Source organism: Pteronotus mesoamericanus, unplaced genomic scaffold, assembly GCF_021234165.1.
Source record: "Pteronotus mesoamericanus isolate MK-2021 breed Mesoamerican mustached bat unplaced genomic scaffold, CSHL_Meso_final contig_20, whole genome shotgun sequence".
In the NCBI taxonomy this organism is placed as follows: domain Eukaryota; kingdom Metazoa; phylum Chordata; class Mammalia; order Chiroptera; family Mormoopidae; genus Pteronotus; species Pteronotus mesoamericanus.
The window spans coordinates 85,417,421-85,436,414 of NW_026555085.1; positions in this window are offsets into that span (position 1 = coordinate 85,417,421).

Sequence of the window (18,994 nt, forward strand, 5' to 3'; positions counted from 1 at the left end):
TTTTTTTTTTGATAGGAGGAATGTTACAGGGAATCTCAGTTGTGGAGATGTGAGCTAATCATACTCTTCCTTCTTTATAACCCACTATTACAATTGTTTTGTATTAGACCCTATTCTAATTATTTTATTTTATTTTTACTTTACTGTAACCCCTATCCCCCTTTTCTTTCCCCTGGTAGACTTCTTCCAGTTCTTAAATCAGTGTGTATTCTAGAGAAATATAATATTTTTTAATTTACTTTACTCAACTCTATAATTAAAAATACCTCTTGATGTTTTATGTTTATTTTAATTTCTTATTGCTGCTGTAACAAATTACCTCAAATTTAGCAGCTTAAAACAACAAAAAATTATTATCTACAGTTCAAGTATAAAATAAATATCCACCACCATCTAAGACAATGATCTGAAGTCAAGGTGTTGCCAGGGCTGGTTCTTTTGGAGGTTCTCAGAAGAGAATCTGTTCCCTTGACTTTTTCAGGTTCTAGAGGCCACCTGCATCCCATGATGAGTCCTTCCTTGCTTCACTTCAATCTCTTGCTTCCTGCATCACACCTCCTGCTACCGTGATCCTGGTGTCTACCTCTGATGACTCTTGTTATTCCATTGGGCCCACCTGAATGTGCTATTGTCCCCCATCTCAAGACCCTTAACTTAATTACAGGCAGCACAGATTCTGGGGACTAAGACATGGTCATTATCAGGTGACTATTATAGAGCCTACAATAGTGCTCATCTAATTCATCTAGTAGCTGTGTCATACTGCATGGGATACATACACCATACTTTATTCATGCCCCAGGGATGGACTGCTGCTACCCATACTTCTCTTCAATGAGTACTCTATACCACGCCCCATCAAGGCCCTGTGTGAGAGTTTCTCAGAGCTATGTAGAGGAACAGTGAGGGATAGGGGGAGCTGATACAAATTACCAAGCCCCAACACATGGAAGGGTGCAAGGACTTGGAGTGAATGAGGTCTATCCAGAAAGTATGCAGCCAAGCACTATGAAATATAGAGACATTTATTGACGAAGATGCAAGATACAAGAAACATTGTACATAGGACAATGATGTCTCAGTCCCCTTCAAAGTAGGCACATTGGGATCTCACAAAGTTCTCCCAACTGCAGCACAATGTTCCTTTTGCTCTGGTAGCAGAAGCCGTGGAACAAATTTTGCCATGACACATTTTGTACCAAGATCTTGTGTCAAAATCTTGGACACAGTGGATTTTGGAATCCCCAGATCAGCTTCTAGTTCTCTTTCAGTCGCTGATCTTTGTTGACTGCAGCCCATACTTGTTCAACATTCTCAGGTGTTCTGCTTGTTGCAAGCCTTCCAGAACATGGATCATTTTCAACAGATTCTCAACCATCTTTAAGCATTTGTGCCACACTTTTATTTGCTCTGCACTCATTGCGCCTTCCCCAAAAGACTTCTGAATCATCAGAATAGTTTCTGAGGAGGAATGTTCAAGCTTAATGCAAATTTTCATGCTGATTCTTTGTTCTACTTGTTCAGTCATTTTGAATGTGACAGCCACACAGTACACATGCTCATTCAAAGGCATCTACCACCCCTTCTGGCTAATACAGTGTTCATCATTGTTCACACATGTGCATTCCAGTCCACTCTCCTGGGCTGCCAGGTTACATCGATGTCATGCGCACCATTCCTGATATATTAACAATGGCTAGACTTTTTCTGGACAGACCTTGTATATCAATACAAATCCCACATAAAGATTTTTCACAATTCCACCCAATATAGGGGACCTGAAATGACTTTCCCTTCAGGGCCAAATTCAACTCTATACCCTCGGGTTATATCCAAGACTGTGGCTTGTTGTAGTATGTAGAAACATGCCACTTCTCCAATTATTTCCAGGTTTCTTTCCAAAATGTCTAGATAGACTTGCATTCCCATTTTGCAGTGCAAAAGGCTGTCATTTTCTCCATATTCCTGCTAGCACATGGTGAGAATGGCACGCCCCATTTCAATGCACTTTGCTTTATTGAGCTTCACAGGTGTTGTGTTTTTTACAAATGAAAGGCAAGACTCTCCACCAGCAAAAAGATTACAACTGGCTTTATTGTGGTACATGCTTTATTACAGTGGCCTGGGGCCGGCACTGCAGTATCTCCAAGGCAGGTCTGTACCTGGTTTTCTAATATTTATTGTTCTTTGAGGAGTAAAATGGTTTCTCATTCTTTTTATCAAATTCCTCTGTCAGTGAGACTGACCATCTGTTAATTTGCTTTCTCCTTGTAGGAATCTTTGTTGATTTTCTTCCAGGATATTTCATTTGTTGTGGTGGTAGTGACTGATTGTGTTATTTTTACTCATTTGCAGGAGTTCCTTGGGTTTCCTAGATTTATTATTTTTCAGTTACAATGATTGCAAAAAATTTTTTTCTTAACATATTATGTGTCTCTTAACTTTTCTATGGTGTCTTTTAATGGAAATCTTTCATTTTGACTTAGTCAAACTTAACTTTTTACCTTAGAGTTTTCTAATTTGTTAATTTATACATTTATTTTTTCTACCTTATATTTTTGTTTATGTGTCTCTTTCTTCTTTAGAATCTTGAGTTAAATGTTCACTTAATTTATTTTCATCTTTCAGTTTTTTTTTCAATTTACTCAATGAAGGTGAGTTAAGGTAATATTATTGCTTTGGTGAAAGATATTTTTTAATTTAAAAATCCACTTTAAAATGTAATGTATTTCCTTCAAATCTTTAGACAATATACTTCTCTGTTCTGAGCTATTTCCCAGCTGCTACTTTGCAGATGTTAGGTAAATTTACAAAAGAAGTATTTTGTTGTAATTGAACTAAAATAAATATATTACTGGAAGTCATGGTTTGCATATCATAAAGAAGAAAAGTAGAGTTTCTAGTGAGCAAGAGAAAAAAGTAATTTATAGTACAAATGGAGCCCAGCCATTCCTTCCTACTTTAATTCTCTCTTTCTTTCTCTAAGATGTTAACTTTTAAAACTTGGGATTGTTTGGTGTTGATTTTACTTTATTTACATGTATTCATTTGTTTAATGCTGGTGACAATTTTGTGGGGACACTTAAAATCATTGATATAGGAAAGGTAAGAGTAGAGAGGGGAATTGAAAGTCATTTCCTCAATTCATTGTTATACAAGTTTTTAATCATTGTAATAAGAAAAAACTCAATTCTACAGAGCCTATGTTTCAGCCAGTGCAGCAGATACAAATTGCAACTTAGAGAGTAAAAGAAATATAGAAGCTGTACTATACTTCATTCATTTGTTCATTCAACAAATATCTATTAAGGACCTATGAAGGGCCACTGCTCTGAGAAACTGGGAGTATAGCATAGCAGCTAACGAAGTAGACAAGATCCCCACTCAGCTGGAGCTCTCGAGTGAGAAAGCCTGCAGTAAACAGACATATAAATAAGGTAATTTTAAATACAGGTATTTCCCAGGAAGAAGATAAAACATGGAGGCCTTTGAGCCAAGCACCTACCCAGAAGAAGAAGCCAGTACCACAGAGGTCACCTGGAAGGGCAGCTGGATGGAGTCACAGCAAACGTGAGTGAATCCAGCAATGCCTTCTCTTCCTTGTCCAAAATGCAACAAGAATCAAGCTTAGTAGATTGAATCGTTGTGAAGGAGAGAAACTATTTGTTCCACAGACCTGTTCATCACAAAATATTGCACAAACAGGGTGGACTATGACACTCTTCAGTCATGATGGGAGACGCAATGGGCAGAAGTGAATTTTGTGCACAAAAGTTATTTCTGGAAAAATAAAAATGTTTATAGATTGCTTATGAGAGATGGGGTGTGGTGTGAGAGAAAAAATAAGTGCAGATAAGGTTAGGTTTCTCAACCAGTAATGGCCATTTCACAGGGGAGTCAGAGAGGGTTAATATGGCCCAGGTGTCAATACACAAATTCAAGTGTCTCAGTGCAGCTTGTTTCTTCCATCTCTTAATTTCCATACAATTAGGGAGTCTTATTCTCAGTCCTTCTCCCTCAAGTTTCAACCCAGCTGGCTCTAGGCTTTCACATTTCAGGATCTTCCCCCTGCTGCCTAAATCTCTCTTCTATTTCTTACCAGAACAATTTATTCCACCCAATCCCCTACCCTCTTAACATGTATGCTCACATCTAGTACCTCAGCAAAACAGAGGACCCTTCAGATACTAAGGTACCCATTAGAAGGCAGTGAGAAGGCAGTAAAAATTAGAACAAAACCTGCTTGCAAATATTTCTCTAATTGTGCTGCAGCATTCTATCACATCCAATAAAAAATATTACCATTTCTTTGTGTTGTTGAGAGTTTAGAAGCTACACAGTCAGCATGTGCTGCAGAAACTTCATGGTCCAGACAGGTGTCTTTACAAGTCTTATGGATTGAATTGGTTGTGAAGCTGATTCATTTTGCCTTCCCTTGACTGACACTATAAATTACTTATTTGTAATATATGTAATATATGGTTTGTCTCATGGTACTTCTTAGTGTTTTATTTTATTGCTTGTCATTCATATAATTTCAATTCTTTGATTTTATTCAACTGAATTTACAAGCATGCAGCTGTGAGTGGTCATAAAATGTTCCCTGGCTATGTTTCTATTCCATACATGTATGTAAAGCCCTGATTGATTTCTGCAAATTCAATAATTCAAACCTATTGAAGACTTTTCAGAGCACATCATGAGGCAATTTTTAATTTCAAATCACAGTATTAAGAATTGTATAATTGGTTAAAAAACAGAAAATAATGTGCACACATACATTTACAAAGACATATTTTCTCTCCTGAGTTGTGAGTTGAGAAGACAATAGATATTCATATTTCTGAATAGATTTTTATGAGATGAAACATTTTTGAAATGCCTTGTTTAAACAATAGCAGCAACAACAGATCTTAAGAAATTTAAATGAATATCTGGCCAAGTTTTACCCACTTTTGGCTTCTGAGTTTTACTTTTGTTTGTAACTAGGTTTCCTGAAATATTTAATTTTGTAAAACTAAATTTTGAAATGTGACTATCTCCTCTGTTCATGTCACTTCCAGTATCATAAAGGAGTAAATATTTTATATGTTTATTTATGTCTATAATTGTACATATTTGCATTGCAGAGGTACACATGCATTTAGTGTTTTATTTTTAAATGACAGCTAATCTGAAAGTAAAATGGAATTAAAATCATATGTACAATGGCATCTAAAAAGAGAAAATATCCAGAAAAAAACTTTAGAAATGTGCAAATTTATATGAGTAAAGTTTTAAAGCCCTCCTGAAGAACGTAACAATAGACTTTGAAGGGATTCAGAGTATGCTGCTCCAAAATATCCTACTCTGACATAAGGATTATTTGGGGCTAAAGGTTATTGAAAAAAAGCAAACAGACACACAAAAAAATACTCTCTACCCTCCCCCATCTACCAGGAAGGGCAAGGTGATTCTTAATCACCAGAGACAACTCTAGACTCTTACCAATTCAGAGAATCTACATAACAAACCTTACCAACTGGCTCTTATCTTCCATTAGTTTCCCCCATACATTTACCTTCTCACAGTTTGCTCCCCCTAAAAGCCTAAACTCTTTAGTCTTTGTTCTGTAGCTTCTTGATAAATGTATTTTGTTTGTGTTGTTGTTAAGATACTACGTAAGCTCATATTCAAACCACCTCTTTGAGTTACTCATCACTGTGGTTTCTCCCACATGATGAGCTCAGCATGTGTTAATAAACAGTTTGTTTTTCTCTTGTTATTCTGTCTTTTCTAATTTGCAAGGTCCAGGCTGAGGGACTGGGAGAGGTAGAAGGGAAGTATTTCCCTTCCCTATAGCTTCAAAGACTATAAAGACATAACATGGATATCATGGATAGGAAGACTCAGTAACAAAAAGGTGCCATTTCACTTCTAAATGTAGCATTATTCCAATAAAAATAACGCTATAAAATTTATGTGGGAAAATAAATTTAAATGGCTAAAAAAAATCCTGAAAGATAAAAAGAAATATAAGAGATTCAGTTTACCAGATATTAAAAATACCACAGAAATTTAGTAATTAAATGTCTGCTATTGATATATGACTAGAAAGACCAGTGGAATAAATTTTAGAAAATTTTTAAGAGACACAAATACATTCATAAATTTGGTATATAATAAAGATGACATCTCTCATCAGTAAAGATGCATACTTAGATTAATAGGACAGAGTATCCATTTGGAAAAAAGGCAAAATTTGTTCTATACCTCGCATTATAAATCAGGATAAGACTTCAATTATAGCAAATATTTAAAAGTAAAAATAAATAAGTAAATGAATAAATAAAATTGTAGAAGAAAATATGGGTGAATTCCTTGCTAAACTTGGAGTAAGAAAAGCTCTTATATGACTGACACTTAAGAACTTACAAAATTAAAGAAAGTAAATTAAATTACATAATCTTTTAAAAATATTTTTAGCATGGCAAATATACTATAAGCAATGTAAATGACAAAATGATAAGCTGGAAAAAAATTGAAAATAGTATCCATGACAAATATGTTCTCCCAAATAGAGAATTAATTCCTAAAGAGCTCCCAGGAATTAAAAGATAACCTAATAGAAAAACAAGCAAAGCATATAAACAGATATTTCACAGAAAAAGAAATATTCATCACCAACTAAAAACAAATTAATATAAGAAATACAAATTAAAACCAAATTATTTTACCACCTGCCAAAATTACAGGTTCAATAGTCCTCGGATGCAGCACTCCCACATACGGGCATCTTTTCTGCAATTACGTATGTACACATGGTAAGTGAAAATGCACAAGGCTACTTATTGTGGTGGATGGACCCAAATAAACCATGACTCATTAAATAATTTATGTACAAAAAATACACTGAGGACCTTTTTTACACTGATATACAGAAGATGTTCAGGCTAGCCTGTCAAGTAACAAAAACAACATGTACAACAATGTATAATACATGCTACATTCTGTGTAACAAAATGAGGAGAATGGGAAAGAATATATTGTGTATTTATCTGTTTGTACATACATAAAGAAATTTTGGAAATATAGACAAATAAGTCAATACACCAAAACTAACACAAAGAGTAGAGAGTGAGAGAGGGTAAGACAGGTGGGGACAGATGAGGAGGGAGACTTCTTTGCATATGCTCTTTTATATCATTTTAAATTTTGAACCACGTAAAGGTATTAACTTGGAAAGAATCCTGTGTTCTTTGAAACAAGAGGTTATTTTCATTGCAAATAAGACAAACAGCAGGACTATGAGCCCAAACAAATTCTTAGTTTCCATAATTTACAATATGATTTTTTCAGCAATTTTCTTCTTTGGAGTAAAACATTTTGGGCTGTCTTTTTCTTTTTATGGCATGAGTTATAGTGGATATTTATACTTAACATAAAATATAACACCCTCCCTGCACACTCACACACTCACACTGTACCCCCCCCCACAACCCCGGTCACCTCCCGCAGCTACCATGTCCGCACTGAGCCAGACTCCTCTAGAGCTCTGACCCCGACTGTGATCACTATTTCAACAGACTTGTGTTCATTTTGTACCACGCTGAATCCAATGCATAAAAAATTATCACTCTCATATATGTTCAAGATATAATAGACAGGAAAAAACCCAAAGCTATACTGTAACCAAAATACTTTGACAATGACTTAGAATAAAATTGTGAAGTGAAGGTTGTCATTGATCTTCTTCTATCTCTCTCTCTAAGAACCATCTGCCACCTGCTATACCTTCTTTGCTAGAGTACTCGGCCCACCTGGTACCCAGCGTCTCTTGTAACTCATCATTAGTAAGGAGAGCACCAAGGTGTTGGGTCCCACTTCCCATGTGCTCATTTATTCTCTCTCTTTATGTTGCTCTAGCCACTGCTTTAGAAAGCTGGTAGAATTACTTTTTACCTTTTTACGTCAATGGAATCTGAGGCCCAGAGAATTAAGTATATTCCTAAGGTAATATCCAAAACGCTGAAAGTCGCAATATCAGTTTTGGAATCTAGGAATGCCTCACACCTAAGCCCAACTCTCCTGCCTGACCCATAGTACATTATCCCCATTTCCTCCTCAAGGAGCAAGGAAGATTTCTCTCTCTCTCCCACTTGTCCAATATTCTGAGGAAGCTATTGTTGTAGAAATCCATCAGATAAAGTAAATATGCACTAGTGATAATGGCCAAAAAATCCTTACTAATACCCTACCATAATATCTAAGGTTTATCCAGCACTCACAATATGCTGAACACTGAGCAAAATGCTCTACTTATGCAATATTTTAATCACTACCAGGTATTTAGGAGGCGGGCCTTATTACCTTCATTTTACAAATGAAGACTTTTAGGCACGGAGGGCTGAGCACTCCCTGGGCACAATTAGGAAGTGGCAGAGCCCAGATGGAACCAGGCAGCACATTTTGAACCTGAGGACGTGGCCATCACAAAAGTCTGAGTCCCTCATCAGTGCCTCTAAAGACACTTATAAGTGAAGAAGACAGTCATGGAGAACACAGCTTTAATCACAAGAAGTCAGTCTGTATCAGTGACCTTCTAATCTCCAACTGGGAGAGATTTTGATGCATGAAGGAGACTTCTTGGTGCTTTTCCAGGTTTTCCAAATTCACAGGCTTCCTCCGTTCACAGGCTAGTCTTCGTTCCCCTGAAATCAGAACTTAGTCGAGTTTTCAGAGTGAATCAAAAATAAGACTTTCTTGTACCTGAGGTCTCAAGTGAGGGACCCATTGTATATGGCTCCAAAGAATTTATATCCACACTCAGATAAACTGCATCTTCACAAAACCTGGTCAGTCGGCAGCTTCCAGGGCCAGCTAGTAATGTTTCGCAGCCCCAAATCCTTCTTTCAGCTCTAATTCTTTAAGTTTAGTTTTTCCTATGGGTCCAAGAGGGGATGTAGAAATAAGCCAAACAAATGGTTTCTCAAGAATGTTCCAAGGAACTTCAAGTCCATAAGATACTATGTCCCTTCCCAAAAGTGCAAGTTAAGTCATTTGGGAAAGAGCCTCCAATAATAGTGGTACCGAATGTGCATTTTATCTGACAAGAATGCAACTACATTCACCTCAGAGATCCTTTATGTCTTCTCTTTCTCACCTATTTTAAACTAGACTTGGTCTCCATCATCAGAGGAACAAAGAGATCACTGCTGAAAAACAGAGAAAGAAAAGCATTTCTTCTTTGATGTTGTGATTCTACAAGCCCAGCTATACAGAGTGGGCAAAAGTAGGTTTATAGTCATGAGTACAGGGAACAGTTTATTCTTGTATTATTATATATTTGTTAATTATCATAAAATATATTTGTATTATTATTATTGTGACTATTTTGCATCATTATTTACAATTATTTGTGATTTGTCTTTTAGGTAATGATGGCTGGTAATTTAACATACTTTGCTCACCCCTTGTTGTTCAGTTATTCCCCTCCTTGGAAGCAACTATTGTTATTTGAAGTGTCATTTGGGCAATATACTATTTTTGCCTCTTTTTGGTCTCCTTTTAGAACAGGCTATTCTCCTGTTCCTGTAAATGCAGTTTCATCAGGACACGGCCACACCCATTTGTTTACATATCGTCTATGGCTGCTCTCACATGACAACCATAAGTGGGACAGATACCATATGGCTCACAAAGCCAAGCATATTTACTACCTGGCCCTTCACCCAAAAACACTGGCCAACCTCTGTATTAGAACTTCACGCCCCTCAAGACGTGCTCCCACTCCAGTGGTTAAGGGTTTTTCATGCTGGAGCCAAAGCCAGCATCACAACCAGAATCCCGAGAGACAGCTCTGTTGGCTGTGCTCTCAGCCACGTTTCCCAAGCTCTTTTGGACCTCAGCTTCTTTATCTTTAGAATACTTCTGTAAGACTAGCACTGGCTCCGAGGGTTGTGAGGATTCAGTGACCTTCCCCGTGTATTTGAAAAGAAACAAGTTCACGATAGGCATTAGCTATCATTATAGCTATTATTATTGATATTATCATCAACGTTTTTATTAAGATTTACCAGTCTGTTAGCATAAGTTAGAATCTAAGAAGAGTTTTAGAAATAGGAAATTTTCCTATGTTTACTCCACGATTTCCTAAATTTCTATGACAACAGAATGAATTTTCAGTGTGCTCTGGGCACCCTCCAGAGACACTGCCCTACCTTAAGTCATTGGTAGAAGAGTCTGTCTTCCTCCAGGCCCTGCCTCTTTTCCTTTCTCTTCATCTCTCTTTTGTCTCTTGCCCTTTACTCTTTTTCTTTCCATGGTCTAGCTCTTCCTGTGAAACACTTAGTGTTTCAAGCTTCAATGTTTCTCACCCATTGTTCCAATTAAACTGTACTTCTCCTGACATTCATTCCTTGGGGAATTCCCTGGGGAAAGCCAGCCAGTGTGATAGATGAGCTAGTCCTTGTTAGGTAGTCATGTCTAAAGATGCTACCTTTTTGCATTGTAAAGGAGCCTTCTGGATGCATAATTTCTTACCCAGAGAACCATTCTAATGAATCTGGGAACTTCAGGCATCAGAGCACTCAATTAAGAAAAAGATGTTAGGGCAAGGGCTCGCTTGGCACTCCTCCAATTCACAGTGTATATCTCTCTATAAGCAAAACTAGCCTAGGAAAATTGCTAAAGGAATAGTTGGGCATTTGTTTTGGTTAGGGCAATGGGGAGGAGACCCAGAAACAAATAGGCCTCCCTACACAAATGCTAATGACACTTCGCTAAGACTTCCCATGGATCACTGCCTTCATCGTTGTCTCACCCACACTTTTCTCCCCAGTACCATGTTCCCTCCTGCCCCGTTTAACCAATCACTGTATCTCCCGCTTCCAGTTCATAACATTTTAACAAATTAATTTTCCATGTCTATGCACCGCTGCTAGTTACCTCCCTTATAGCAAGTGTTACATCTTGTACCTCTTAGTGTCTGCTACATAATAGACAACAAAGAGGTATTTGTGGTAGGAAAGGAGGTAAAAAGGGAGGAAAGCAGTGGGGAGAGAATGGGAAGGAGATAGGGAGGGAGCAGGGGAGGGAAGGAGAGACTGTTTTTACTAGTTTTAGGACCCTCTCCTCACTAAGATTTTCTTTACTTGAGGCTTCCCTTGACCCGCTTTCATTTCATGGCTGGGAGTTAAACAGGGATTAGGTGACATCTGACACAGATGGTTTAAATAAGTGGCAGTTTAAAGCCCCAGGCTTGACTAGAAGCTGGTGAGGATACATGACCTGGAAGGGCTCCAAGATCTGGGATGTGAAGTAGTGATTGCTTCCTTCTGCAGTCAAGCCTTGATGGTCTAGCCATAAGCACTCCTGATCCATGCTGGGCTTTCTTCTGGGAATTTGAACCTTTGGTGGCGATCTCAGGTACAGACATTCCATACATGAGGAAACCCAAACTGAGCAGGATGAAGTACATGCTCAAGTTCCCAGAGTCAATAAAGTGGTAGATCTAGAATTTACAATCGTATCTATTGGACGCCAAAGCACCTTCTTTCTCTTTTTCACAAAGACACTTGAAAAATATGATTAAAAGATGACATTAACCACCTCTTGAAAAAGATGATTTTGGCCACCAGTGAGAGATAATCAGACTCCTTATCCACCTGAAAAAAAGGAATTTAATAACATAGATATTTCTTTAAATGTCTATGGTAGCAGGACTAACGCACAGGACATACCACCCAATGAATTCAACACTGCATCATGATCTTGCCCCAGACTTGTAACACGCACTGCTGTCGAATAAACAAAGAGAACTGACACTCTTGCCCATTCTGCATCGGAACACTTTATGGGCCCATTCTTCACGTTTGAGCACCTGTGCTAGGTAACTCCTTTGAGGCAAGGATCATGTCCTATGTACCTAGAGTTTCCAGGCTCAGAAAGCATAACCTGGGCCATATATTCTTTCTTCTACAGAGTTTAGAATAACACAGTCTGAAACAGAAACTACAAGATGAATTATAATAAAAGACCAGGAGACAAGACTACTCAGCTCATTGGACCAGGAAGCCCTTATTAAATGCCTGCTTTCTCCTGGAGATACAGAGAGGAACATGACTTTCTGCCCATTCTTGAGCTGCTTGGGGGATATAAAGATAGATAAAATACTAATAGAATAATGAAATAAAATAAAAGGCACAAAGGACGCTGCAGTGCAGAGCAGCAGTCTTCACGTGGGTGTGTGCCCCGGGGAAATGCAGGCTTCCTGAGGGTGTGTGGGCAGGAATAGTTGGGAACATATCCAGGCTCTCAGTGGCCACACCTCCGCTTTCCTCAAGCTGATGTGCTTGGGCGCCTGCTTTTGGTAAAAGTATCTTGTTGTGTTTCTTTTCAAACATAAAATAACCTCAACTTGTGATAAAAATCTACAGAGATACTGCAATGAGAGTACAGGGTAAAGAAGAAAAAAGAATTTTCTAAAATTCCCAACAGTTAAAGAAAACCTACCCCATGTCTCATTTTTTCAAAGGATGATGATGATTGTCAAACGATATAGTACTTATTTTCCATTGGGTGCATTTTAAAACATGAAGTGACATTTTATTTAAAAGTCTATTGTTGGTAATATGTAAGGAATTAATCCTTGCCCACTATTTAAGCTGATGATGACAAATTTCAGAAGATGAAACTGAATATACACAAAGCAGCATGTAGTTGTTAAAATGATTTCAGGGGATCAAAGTAAAGATGTTTGAGGATGAATGCTGGAAGAGGACGGACTCCTACGTTAATCCCTAGGGTTGGGCCAGGGAACAGGAAGGGCCAGTCAGAATGGGGACTGCAGGAGGTGGGGACGGAGGGACCCTGAGAACTCAGGGCAGCTGTCACGCTGGAGCTAGGAAGAAGTTTCCAGAGGGGGACCAGCATGTGCCAAGGCCCAGAGGCAAAAGAGAGCCTAGAGTATTTGACTATGACTGTCAGATGGCTTAAACACAGGCAAATGGTAAGAACGGAGACCAAGAAGGGTGGCACAGATTCACATACGGGAAGAACAACCTACCCTAGCAATACCATCTTATTCATTTCCTTTGTCAAGATTCTGGGCTCCGGGTGATGGTCGAAAAGCACTTGGGCCCGACAAACCTGAGATTGCATCACATCTCCACCCCTATTATCTGTTAGAAGTTGAACAAGCGATCTGTCCCCCCACCATCTCTCCACTGTCCCCAGTCTCATGCAGTACAGTTAATGCCTGGAGGTGTCAAACATTTGATGATTTCATTTAAAAATGATACAAAAAGAGGAAACATAGCCCGATTCTGAAATGATGTCTTTGCTGAGGGATACTCAGTATGGTGAAATAGAAGGAAGTTAACAAGTGATTTTGAAATATGTAGTTGGAATTGCACCAATCAAAATACCTTTTAGTTCCTTGTTACTGCTTTTTTCCCCCCTATTTTATTTTATACTGTTTAAGGGAGAAGACTTTTCCAATGGGAGTGGAAAGGCTGGGAGGGACAGCTGTTAATTAGTCTTATCCTTTCTTTTCAGTTCTGCCTTCCCAGATTCTTCTCTCTGCTGGCAGGGAGAAGGTTAATAGCTTTGTTTCACAGATGGCAAGAAGGCCCTGAACCTAGTATTTGTAATGTCCTGACTCTGGTCACAGCTGTGTGTGTGTGTGTGTGTGTGTGTGTGTGTGTGTGTGTGTGTGTGTGTGTTCGGGCACAGGTGTGCATGTGTGTGTGAGGGGTTGCAGGAGGGAGGGGCCAGAACTCATTATCCCTGTCCCAACAAACACACGCGACACCCAAATTATAAGTAAAAAAATAGAGAGGGAGAGGACACATTTCAGAAACATCTTAGGAATCTGATCCAAAGGGATTAATGTCTGATGAAATGGAAAAAAGAGCTATCTAAGAAAATTCTCTTATCTCTAGCTCTGGTGACTGAATGGCTATCTTTACCGGTTGCTGAGATAGGACTTAGAAATTCTGTTTTTTAACTTTTATATTTGAAGCCCCCATGAGATAGCTAAATGGAGATGGTTCGCAGTCAGCCAGATACATGGGTTTGAAGAACTGCAGTGAGATCGAGGCGGCACATGAAGATATGGTTGTAATTAAGGCTTCTGGCTATTGATAAGTTTGCCCAGGTAGAATAGCGTTGAGAAAAGAACAAAAGATACATGCCTAGGAAATAGCATCACTTAAAGATAAGAAGCCATGCAAGAATTGACAAATGATTAGAATAAAACCCAGAGAATATTATCTGAGGAACTAATAGGAGAATGGTTTTTCACAAGAAAGACATGGCTAACTGAGTCAAATGTAGAAGAGATCAAAAACAGGGCATATTCATTCATTCATAGATTCAGGTATTCAACGAACACTGAATGTCTAACATGTACCAGAGATCAATCCAGTTGCTGGGGACAGTGGTAAATATGAAGTCATCTTTCTCTCAGGGAACTTAGTTTATTGAGTAAGGCAGAAAAAAATAGGCAATTACAACATAATACATAATGAATAAATGAAGGTGTTATGAGATGCCGTGGGTATGGCTGGGCCTCAGGGACAGCACTTTCAGTGGAGTGATGAGGGCAGGTACAAGCTTGTACAGGTGTCATGTTCAAGGAACTTGGTTCTCAGTAAATAAAAGATCCGGGGTGATAACTACAGGTGGACATGGGGAGGGAGAGGGGTTTTGTTTTATTTTTAGGAAGATGGAAACAACTTGGATTTATTCAGAAAAAGGAAAATTGGAGATCAATAAAAAGGCATTCACACATTCACAATTTCCTTGGGGGGGGATCAAGGGAAGAGAGAAGGCATAAGGTGTGGAGGGGATTGGAAACCAGACTACAGGTAGACAAACTAGCCTTGTGGGAAGGAAAGCCTGTCTCTCGCAGATAGCTATCAAGAAGAGAAAGGATGGATGGATGGATATGGAGACAAACTTCAGAACAAGAAGGATAGGTTTTTAAGTACTAGAAACAATCAGTTAGCAGATAGAATTATTAATCTCATCTTTCCTTCCATTTATGAGTGAAAAATAAAACAGTGAGTAAAAGGAGTCACTTGAATGAGCAACCTCAAAGGCCTTTCAAAGAACCTGGTAGACTTTGCTGGAAATACTTTAATCAGCAGCCCGATGCATGGGAACTGGGTTTGTGGGGCTCTGCTGGGAAGCACTCAATTGCCTGGACACAGTCTGCCAGAGGTGGGGGCTTGCTCATATCAGCAATCATGAGGCACAAAGGTCACCCTGTCTGAGGAAGCGATATATCCATTTCCTCCCCCACATATTTCCTCTATAACTCTAGCACTCAGACTCCTGCCCGACTGCTTTATCGAAACTTGTCCCTTGAAGGTCACCAATGACATCTTTATTGCTAACTCAAGTGGCCTTTTCTTCCACCCTGTTCTCATCAGCCCCCATAGTCTATTGTTTATCAAAGTCATTTCAGTGACAGCTGACATGGATGACCTCTTTTTGAAACTCTCTCTGGCTTCCATGACACTGCACTACTGTGATTTTCCTCCTACTCATGAGTAAAGGGTAATTCCTAGAGGATGGAAAAATGAAGTTTACTGTATAACTCAGTAAAGGACAGAGTTGTGTTAGTATTACAAAGTTCTTACAATGGCCATAAGGCCCGACAAAATCTAACCCCCTTTCCTACTAGTTTCCACCCAGCCACATTGTTCTTGCTGACTTGGAAACATGCCAGGGCCCCTATTGCCTTTGTTATACTCTGCCTGGTGTGCCCCTCTCTCTGATTTCTTCATGGCTAACTCCTTTGCCTCTGGAATGTGTGTTTAAGATGTTATTTGAGAATATGCAAGTCTACTCTGAAAGAGAAAAATAATGGGATGGATAAAACTAAGATATATTAAAAGAGGAAGTATCCTGTGAGACATGTTAAAGACAGACATAATGAGTGATATAGAGGATTTTTAAAGCATGCATTAATCAAGACTTATTTCTACAGAGAAAGGGATGGAAGGGCCAAGCAGTAACGTGCAGATCCTGGCGCCTCCAGGTTGACAACTATGTCATCTCAAATTGGCCACCCTATAGTGATGTGTATTATGGTCCCCATTCTGGCTCCATGTGTGTTCTACCCAAAAGAACCAGATAAAGCTCATAGCTGCTCAACAGATTAATATACAAGCCATAGCTATCAACCAAGAGTACTTGGCCCTGAATCTCTCAGATAGAGCAAATGTATGTTGGCCCCAGGTACATTTTGTCTGCTGAGTACCTGGGTTAAGTTCAAGTCTGGCCCTTCCAAATCTCCCTATGAGAGAGAAGGCTTGTATGTATTTGTGTGGGGGGTGGGGAGGGGAGAGAGAGAATATATTAACATTGCATAACCTAGGATTCATATAATGTGAGCCTTCTACCTGCTTATAAATTATCTTAAGTAGGTAAACCTGTATCATTTCACTCCTCCTGCTGTTCTCCATGAGTTTTAGGTTGATTCAACATGATCTGAGCATTTAAATTGGGTCTGTTAGCTTTTCTGTTGCATTCCAGAACAGTTTGCCTGGTACTTAGAGGTTCCCTCTGCATGGAGGTCATTTCCCACAACAACCTTTTTCAAGGCTTTGTTTAAATGTCACCTTCTCAATGAAGCCTACCCTGACAACTCTATTTAAAACTACAACCCCTATTACTAGCCCTCTTACCCCACTCTATTCTTTTTATCTGTCACAACTAACATTTTCCAACATATTTATTTGTTGTGTTCATTGTTTATTGTATGTCTCTACCACTAGAATAGAAATCTTCTTGTTCTTTGTTATTCAGTCATGGCCCACATTCATAAAAATAGTGTCTGAACCATTGTAGTTACTCAAAAATATTTATTGTCATGTCGAGTTGTCACAAACCAGGCATGCATACAAGAAATGGCCTAAGTGCTGGTGTATACAGGTTGGCACTCAGAGTTTACAAAGACATGAGAAATCTACGTCAGTTCCAGCAATGAAAAGGAACAATGAGAAAAAGTGCACAGGCACCAGGGAAGGCTAAACCACTGGGGATAATTTCAGTAGAGAAGACAGGAATGAAAAGAAAATCTAAGAACAATCTTTGGACATATGGAGATTTAGTAAATGGAGAATTAGCTCTTGTATTCAATTTTCAGAGCACTGTTAGAAGAAAGAATAGATTTTAATTGATATTACCAGATTTTTGAAAACACCCATTTCTGAATTTAAGTGCAAACCCCGCTGCTTAAGGGAATAAATAGGGTTAAGCAGATAATAAGTGAAGCAAGAGGAGGGTAAATAACAGAGCATGGTGTGGATTTCAGTGAACTTGGCGAGCCCATTCCCCATAGCAACCCCTCCTAGGCCAAGAGTTGAGATACCTAACCAACGATACAAAGATGCAAGGAAAATATGACCAGCAACACTGAAAGGAAAAGAAACCAACAGAGACAAGAGGGAAGGGGGGGCGGGGAAAAGGAAGGGAAGGGGAAACATATAGCAAGGACTCATGGACAAAACCAAAGGGGAAGAGCTGAGGGAGGGAAGGAGGGAGGGGGTAAGGGAAAAAAAAAAAAGAGTTGAGATACAGAACTATAGGCCCAGTGTTACCACACTCAAGCATGTTCAGAATCCATTTTTTTAATTCCTTAGCTTTCTAAACTCTGAGCTAAACAAAATCCATTAATTTGGCCTGCCAGTTTATTGCACCTGCATTAGGTTCAAGGCTTTCGGTCATCTGTTACCAGCCTCCCTTTTCAACCTGTGTGACCACTCTCCGCATGGATCTTTTACTCCTTTGAGCCTCCTCCACTCTACTCTCCCAACACCCTTATGCAGCCCTAGTGTCCCCTGTAGAGCCTAGCACCCATTCCGCCCGTCCTGCTGATCCATCTCGCTACTCTTCTACTCTTTAAGGGCATGCGGACCAAATTCCCTCATGTCCTAACAATTTCTCAGCTCACTCTAGTCTACAGCAATCTGTCTTGTAATTTTTATTTTGCAATACTGCCTTATGAAATTAGACATGTTTCCTATGTAAATGCATTATTCTCCCAATTAGACTGTAAGATTCTCAAGGGTTAATGTTTGGTACTAGAGCACACATGGTCCTTTGTATTAGAAAGAGCAAGTTTTAATCTGGCCTTTGCCATCTGTTATTAATGTGATACTGAGCTAGTGACTGAACTTTTCTTAGCTTCTGTTTTTTCATCTATAAAATACAAGCAATATTTTTTCATAGAGATGATGCAATGTTTAAATGAGAGAAATATAAAATGAACATTGTCAATGGATTTAAAAGTGTCTAGATCATAATAAGGATTCAACCAGCATTGATTGATTTTATTTCTACACAAACTCTTTTTGCGTGCCCTACAGTGCCTGCTTGTGGATTTTTGCTCAATAGAACATTCACAGTTAATATTTGTTTATTTGTTTCTCATAGAGAAGATTACCCTGGCTCTAAAAAAAAAGTGTTTCTTTCCTTAGATTCTACATATTGATTTTTAACTCACCTGAATATTTCTTGCATAATGTGTGAAATAGGGCTCTATATTTTTTTTTATTTCAAGTAATAGTGGTCCATGCACCTTATTTGTTGAATAAGCTGTATTTTACCCATTGATTTGAAATATCAACTTAATCATATATTACATTGTTAGACAGATATATACATTTGTCTCTAGAATGTTCATTATATTTCATTGATCTACCTGATTACTTCTGTGCTGGTGTCATGTTGGTTTAATTGCTGAAACTTTATAATAGGTTTGAATTTTTTAATATTTTATAATTAACTTTGACATTTAAAAAAATAAATAAAATCAAAAGGTGAATTTAAGAAAGAAGAAAGAATGAAAGAAAGAAAGAGAGAGAGAGAGAGATGGAACTCTTACCTTTTGCGACAACATGGATGGAAATGAAGAATATTAAGCTAAGTAAGCCAGTTGATGAAAGACAAATACCATATGATCTCACCTATAAGTGGACTCTGTTCAATAAAATAAACTAAC